Raw genomic sequence first — 7,335 nt, forward strand, 5'->3', positions numbered from 1 at the left:
ATATCTCTTCTCAAAACAACAACAACAACAACAACAACAACAAAAACACCTTAAGGGAATTTAAAGTTAAAGAACTCCTCACTCACCTACTGCTCAATATATACACTCTGTTGCCTGGAGTGGTGGTTCACATCTCTAATCCCAGCTATTTGGCAGACTGAGGCAGATGGTTTGAAAGTTCAATGCCAATCTGGGTAATTTAGGTAGACCTTGTCTCAAAAATGAAATAAAATAAAAGGATTGGAGATGCAGTTCAGTGGTAGAGTGCTTGCCTAGAATGTGTGAGGCAGCCCTGGGCTTAATCCCTAGTACGGAAAAAAAAATATATATATATATTCCCCAGTGTATGTGTATATATATATATATATATATATATATATATATATATATATATATATATACACACACACACACATTTATATATATGTTCTACTATTAAGTCTAATGTACAAATGTGATGATAAAAATTTGAAAATAGAATGATATCTCAGTGATAGATTGGCTCTGAAAGCAATTGATCATTTCCTTGCAAAAAGAGTCACTGCATGTCCACGTCTGCTTGTGATAAGCTTATTGTTTAAATAGATGTGTTCTTTAAGAATATATACAAGAGGGTTTCCTCCACTATTTTTAAGCATCAGATACAGTGCTTTGTTGTTGTTTTGTTTATGTGTGGTTTTTTTTCCACTTCTGTCTATAGAGAGTATTAGAGTCACAAACTTTTTGCATTCTGGGCTAGGATCCCTGGTCAAATCACAAGTGTTCTTCAGTGCTCCTATTGAATGATCTGCTCCAGATGTAATTCTCAGATGCTCTATAAATTCAGGATTCTGTTGTGATATCTGCTGATCAAACTTTCAGTCCCATATGGATGAGGCCAGATAGGCTGGGTAGGCTCTGAAATCCAGAAGCAGGTATGCAGTGACATTTGTCATTATTCCTGATGTTAGTTTGTTGAACTTGAAGGTTTTGCATTAAACTTGCTGCCATGCTAATGAAAACTGGATCATTTATCAAGCTTGCTATATCAAAGCTCAATGCAGTTAACTCTCTTAATCTTTGTTCTATGTTCAGATTTGACTTATGGGAATCATTTTCAAGGTCAAGATATAATGCTTTTAATAATTATAACTGTTTCTTCAAATTTATTCATGGCAATGAGGGCAAACACCATCCTCCTGTAGGCCTTTGCTATACTTTGAATCAATTGCTATTGTTTTTCTCATAATCTTTACTGCATCTGTGTAGTAAATTAATTCACTTTGGGCATCGATTCTATTGCAATAATAAACTGCATTCTGTTTGTGTGGAATGATCCACTGCAGCAGCATGATTTCCTTCTTTCATATGGTTATTACCTTTATCTTTTCTTTCTTCCTTTTTTTAGTACCTGAGATAGAATCCAGTGCCATTTTACCACTGAGCTAGTACAGCCCCCACCCACCCATTTTATTTATTTATTCATTTATTTTTGTAACGGGGATTGAACTTGGGGTCATTCGACCACTGAGTCACATCCCTACCCCTATTTTGCATTTTTTAAAAATTAGAGACAGGGTCTCACTGAGTTTCTTAGTGCCTCAATAAATTCCTATCCTTTGCCTCCGAGCCACTGGGATTACAGGCATGGGCCATCATGCCTAGCTCATTTTATTTGTTTTAAAAATATTTTTTAGTTGTAGATGGACACAATACTTTTATTTTTATTTTATTTATTTTTATATGGTGCTGAGGATTGAACCTAGTACCTCACATATGCCAGGCAAGTGATCTACCACTGAGCCACAACCCCAGCCCTTATTTTTTATTTTGAGACACAATCTCACCTAGTTGTGGAGGCTGGTCTCAAACTTACTATCCTCTAGCCTCTCAAGTAGCTGAGATTACCCACCATGCCGGGCATGCTTTTATCTTTTAGTTGATTGACTTTTCCCACATCTTCAGGCACTGGGTGTGAGAGGGTCAGATTCTTTTGTTGATTCTTTTTAGTTTTATAAATCACAATAGAATCCATTTTGATGTAATTTTAGAAGCATGGGATATATCTTATTTTAATTAGGATCCCCGTCTTATGGGTGTACACAATGGTGAAATTCACTGTGGCATATTTATATATATACATAGGAAAGTTATGTTAGATTAATTCCATTGTCTTTCTTTTTTGTATCCCTCCTCCTTCATTTCTCTTTGTCTAATCCACTATTCTTCACCCCCAACCCTCCATTTTGGGTTAGCTTCCACAAATCAGAGAAAACAACAACCTTTGGTTGTTTGGGATTGGCTTATTTCACTTAGCATGATAAGTCTCCAGATCCACACATTTCCCAGCAAATGTCCTAAAGTCATTCTTTTTTTATGCCTTGGTAAAATCCATGGTGTATATATACCATAATTTATCCACAGAATGTGATTCTTACAGAAGGATTTATAAACATTTCTGTCAAAGGTTGGGAAACTGCTAGATATGTGTCTTCTGGGCTGATCTTTAAAACCGTAAGCACTGAATCGCAACTTTCAGTTTGTGGGAAGCATCCATCTGACTTTGCTCACACAGGAAACAAGTAACTGCACAAACTAGTTGCCCAATAGATGACATTTTAGAAGCTTAAACACTTTCAGGCTAGAGGAGCAGAGATGACAGCTCATGCCAATCAGTCTGCCCCTTCATCCTCAGGGATTGAGCCTGGCTGCAGATCACAGGACTGCCTGCTGCCACCCACTTAGCCCAACCAGCTGCCATTTCCCCCAGGTTTGGACTTTTTTCTCCTGTTGATTTGTAGGTGTTCTTTATATATTCTGGGTTTTAATACCTTATCAGATAGGTATATGTAATTTGCAAAGGTTTTTCTCCCATTCTGTGGGTGGCCTTTTTAGTCTACTATTTTCATTCTTGAATATACAAGTTTTAAATTTTGATGTAATCCAGTTCTATTTTTTTCTTGCTGTGGATAGGATTTCCAAAATTATGCTGAATAGAAGTGGTGAAAGGCATCCTTGCCTTCACCCTGGTCTTAGAGAAAAAGCTTTCAGACTTTCACCTTTGAGTATATTAGTTGTGGGCCTTTCACGTGTGGCCTTTATTAGATTGTGCTGATTACCTCCTTGCTGATTCGAATGTGATTTGTCCCACTAAACTCACACTGAGGCTCAATCCCCTAATGCTCCGTCAGCTGGGCTAAAAGAAAGTCTAGAGAAATTCTTTTATTTGATTCAACCTTCCTGAGGTTATTAAGGGATGTCTGTTGGGCATCAAGGCAGTGCTAGTGGAGGACACAGTGTCTGCCATAGTCAGGTATGGGTTCTTATATTTTTTTCTTGGGCATTGACTCCTATGTTTGGTACCAAAGCTCTCATAAAGGACACAAAACCAGAATCAGTCACACACCTACTGGCAGGTCCTAATAAGCCTGGTATTTAGGTTTAGGCTGTTGGCACACAGTGTGACTCCTCCCCAGAGGTGACACCTAGGAGCGTCCCCAGTATGCCTGATGTGCAGGGTCCCACTGTCTACCAGCTTCCAGGTGTGAGATTTTCTGCTTCTATTTGCATCTAGATTGCCTACAGAGAAAGAAATAGCCCTGAGGTGCCCATGGGACCTCTTGCTTCATTTTTAAGTAACCTATTCACGGTAAGGAGGCATTGGTGTTCACTGGCCAAGTCTCATTTTTGCCATGGTTGCATAAGCCCATACAATGTTGCTCATGAAGATCCTACACAGAGGACAAACAATAGTCCTAGTCATTTTCATCATCAGCCCTGGGAGACCTCTTGTCCATATAATCAAAGGAGCATGACACACCAAAGTACTAGCCCAATGAGGTTTTGTTAGTTGTGGTTATGGCATTTTTGCCAGAGTCAGGTTAAAATAGGGCATCGTTGGCTCCCTCTCATGTGTCAGATACCAAATTCTCCCTTGGTAAACCAGGGCTTGGATTCTCTTGGTATACACTGTGATGTTAGAAGGCTGGTTGTGTTAGTCTACTTTATATATCTGTAACAAAATACCTGAGACAATCAACTTAAAATTAAGAAAGTTGATTTTGACTTACAGTTTTGGATGTTTCAGTTCATGGTTGATTGGCTCCATTGCCAATATTGGGGTTCATTTTGACATAATTATACAAGCTTAGATTGTAATTTGCTCCAATTCAGTCACCAGCGCTTTCCCTTCCCCTTATCTCTTCCCTCCCCCATTCTCTTTCCTCTGTTCCACTAGTCTTTCTTCTTTTTACTTATAATTTTAAAAAATCAGTGCATTACAGATAAACCTAAATGTCGCGACCCCTTGCCCGCAAGGAAGACGCAACTCGGGAATCTTCTTTCAACAGTTTATTCAGGCCCTTGATATTTCTTCTTCTCTCTCTCTGATGCCCCTCCCAGCCTTAATAAAGCATCCCAAGCCCCAATGCAAAGCTGCCGCGTGGAGCTTTCTCACAGGGTGGTGTACAGGGTGGTGAAAAATCATGTGCCAACTCTCCCAGATAAGGAGTTGTTTGTCACAGACCACAGCGGAGCCAGCGTCATCTTGTAATGGCGACCATAGTCTGCAGAAACGGCAGAAGCGGCTCACCACAGTTCCCCCTTTTCTGTTTTCTCAAAACAATACAGGCGAGAGTAGAGGTCCTATCCCACTGTGCAGAAGTGGCTGCATAGTATGACTCAGTCCTAAGGAGGCGCCTTCCCCAGATCTGAAGCCATATCAGCCGACGCCTTTTTTCGTGGGGCGGGGCGTGAACGCGTCTAACCCGCATGCAATAGGACATGCTCTCCTTGAGGTCCACGTCAAGGATCACTCAAGTGCAGTGCCTTGCCTCGCATCCTGTATCGTGATGATGGTGGACGAAGGGGGATAGCTGAGGCTGAACTGTGGCTGTTTATAAGGACAAACAAGTTGACAGCACCCTGAAAGAAAGGCACGAACTTCAAGGCGATAGAAAAGTACTAGTGTGGAAACCCATCTGCGTGCAATGGCAGTAAGACCGGCAGAGTGCAAGGGCTTTCCAACACTAAGAGAATAACAAGGAAAGTCATGTCGATCCCAGTGCAATGTTATAATAACTTGGGGTGTAACGACCATGACAAAGGTTTACTGCTTAAGATGCGCAAGCCAGACTTGAGGTGAGTTGCCATTTTCTAAAGCTGCAAGAGCTTGTATGATCATAGCCTTTTCTTGTGCATGGCGAGTTTTAAGGCGACAGAGAAGCCACAAACAGAGTACAACACTGAAGCAACACATTGCACCAAAAATGCCTACTCCCACCCACTCTTTGAAGAAGGAAAAAGCAGAAGATATCCAATCGGTGAATTGACCCAAAGTCACGGGATCGACACGGGTACTGTTCAAGACAGCTATCTGGGTTAGTTGAGACTGGATCATGTTTTCTGCTTCCATGGACCAGGTTCCAGATAGATACTCTCCGATGATGCGGGAGGCATTTCTGGAATCATAAAATCTGACAGAGGTTATACATAAATGTGCACGTTGATCAACACAACCCAAATGTACTAGGTCAGACAATTCCTCAACTTGAGCTTGAAGCAGATCTATCCTTTGATTAGCAGCCAGAATCCCAGATAAAATGTGTTGATTAATTCTACTTTGAGATTCAAGTATGGTGGATGTTTGTTGAATAACCTGATTAATAGTGGCAGCAGTTTGTACTTGACTGGCCATGGCCACTCCAGCCGTAACTGCTGCAGCAGCAGATACCGCCACAGCTGTCACTATGGCTGCCGTAATTCCAAAATCTCTACGGGCTCTAATCAGTTCAACAATAGGAAATGACTCTGGATCTGCAGTAACCGGGATCGGGACAAAGGTTGGAAATTTCATAACCATTGCCGTAGTCCAGGAGCCATTCCAACACTCAGACAAATAACAGGTAATATTAGAACAATTAAGCATCCCCTGTAATGTAACATTAGCCAAAAGAAACAGGAACGGAGATTGGAGACGGACTGCTGCGGAGGGTAATGTAGCATTAGATAATTGTGAATTATTTGCAGAAATTTTAAGCCTCCTACCTCGCTCCGAGTCTTGGGTACTGCCAGAAACATTAAACAGCCAACTTTGGACTCCTAATATTTCCCTGGGGAAACACAAGCGCGGACTAGACTAGCCCAATCTGAGGGAGTCATGTAAAATCTAGTAAGTCCCTCCACCTGAGTGAGAGTGAAAGCGGCATCTATGCCATAAGTGCGGACAGATTCTGCCAAGGTTTTAATTATCTTAAAGTCTAAAGGCTCATGATATCTTCCCCTGTTATTGTCCTGAAATACAGGGTATGCAAGTCCCATATCTGTATTAACTGTCCTCCAAACTTGTGCATGAAAAGATCTCCCGGAACCTTGGCTCCCCCCCACATACGGAGGTGGGGCAATCGGCACCATATCTTCTTCTAGATACTCTACCTCCTCCTCCTCAGAGTTTTGTTGACCGATGTTAACTCCCTTCCCCTTCTTACAGTAGGCCTGCGTGCCCTGTGTCTCCTTTTTCTTCTTTTTCATTTTTATCTTATGTAGTTGTTGTAACAATATATCAAGGTCCTCAGAACTCTCTGAGTCGCTTGTGTTCTCAGGCGTTTTTAATTCGGTCAAGTCTGGGTAGAGCCTTCTCCTATTTTTATCTTCAGGCTCTTTTGCCTTCTCACTACTGTTACTTTTAATACTCTCTGCCACTTCACTACATGATCCTTCAGATTTTTCCTCATGCAATTGCTCAAGAATAGCTTGACCCTCACTCACAGCTTCCTGGCATTTACCATCTGTTATACATCTTCTAACTAACTTCCAAAGTGGTATAACGCCACCCTCTAAGGTGCCTTGCTCACGAGCGAAATCTAGATCTTTCCCTAATTTGTCCCAGCTGGGAACCGTAAGACTCCCTGAAAAAGCAAACCAAGGAGCCGCTATATCAGCTTCTCTTAAAAACATCTGCAAAGTACTCTGCTTTATCTTAAGTCCTTTTGAATGTAACAACCCATCTAGGGCCAACAAAATTGGGCTTGAAGAAGCAACGCCCATAATGTTTTTAGAGCTATAAAGAAAGTGAAAGTACAAAAGTCCCCGCTCTCTTCCTTTTACAGGGGAGCGTTCCTGTCGTAACAACAACAAAAGAAGCACAAAAAACAAAAGCGAAAGTACACAGTGCAGCTGCAATAAAATGTAATGCTCTCTCTTTCTTTACAGAGGAGCTGCCCCGCTTTGGTCGCGGATCACACTTATTGGGACTAACCCCGCTTTGGTCGCGGATCCCACTTACCTGGGACTAACCGGTGCACCACCCCTGACTGCTGAAAGTTCTGGTTCCCGGGTCTCAGCACCACTTGTCGCGAC

At 41.6% G+C, this 7,335-nt stretch overlaps 1 pseudogene; it reads right to left on the reverse strand.

Moving 5' to 3' along the window:
- Positions 1–753: 753 nt before the first annotated feature.
- Positions 754–2,596, reverse strand: LOC124084497 (small glutamine-rich tetratricopeptide repeat-containing protein beta-like; annotated as a pseudogene).
- Positions 2,597–7,335: the final 4,739 nt, after the last annotated feature.

The sequence above is a fragment of the Marmota monax genome, unplaced genomic scaffold (assembly GCF_021218885.2).
Source record: "Marmota monax isolate L192 unplaced genomic scaffold, Marmota_monax_Labrador192_F-V1.1 WCK01_AAM20220418_F8-fsc00022, whole genome shotgun sequence".
Classification (NCBI taxonomy): domain Eukaryota; kingdom Metazoa; phylum Chordata; class Mammalia; order Rodentia; family Sciuridae; genus Marmota; species Marmota monax.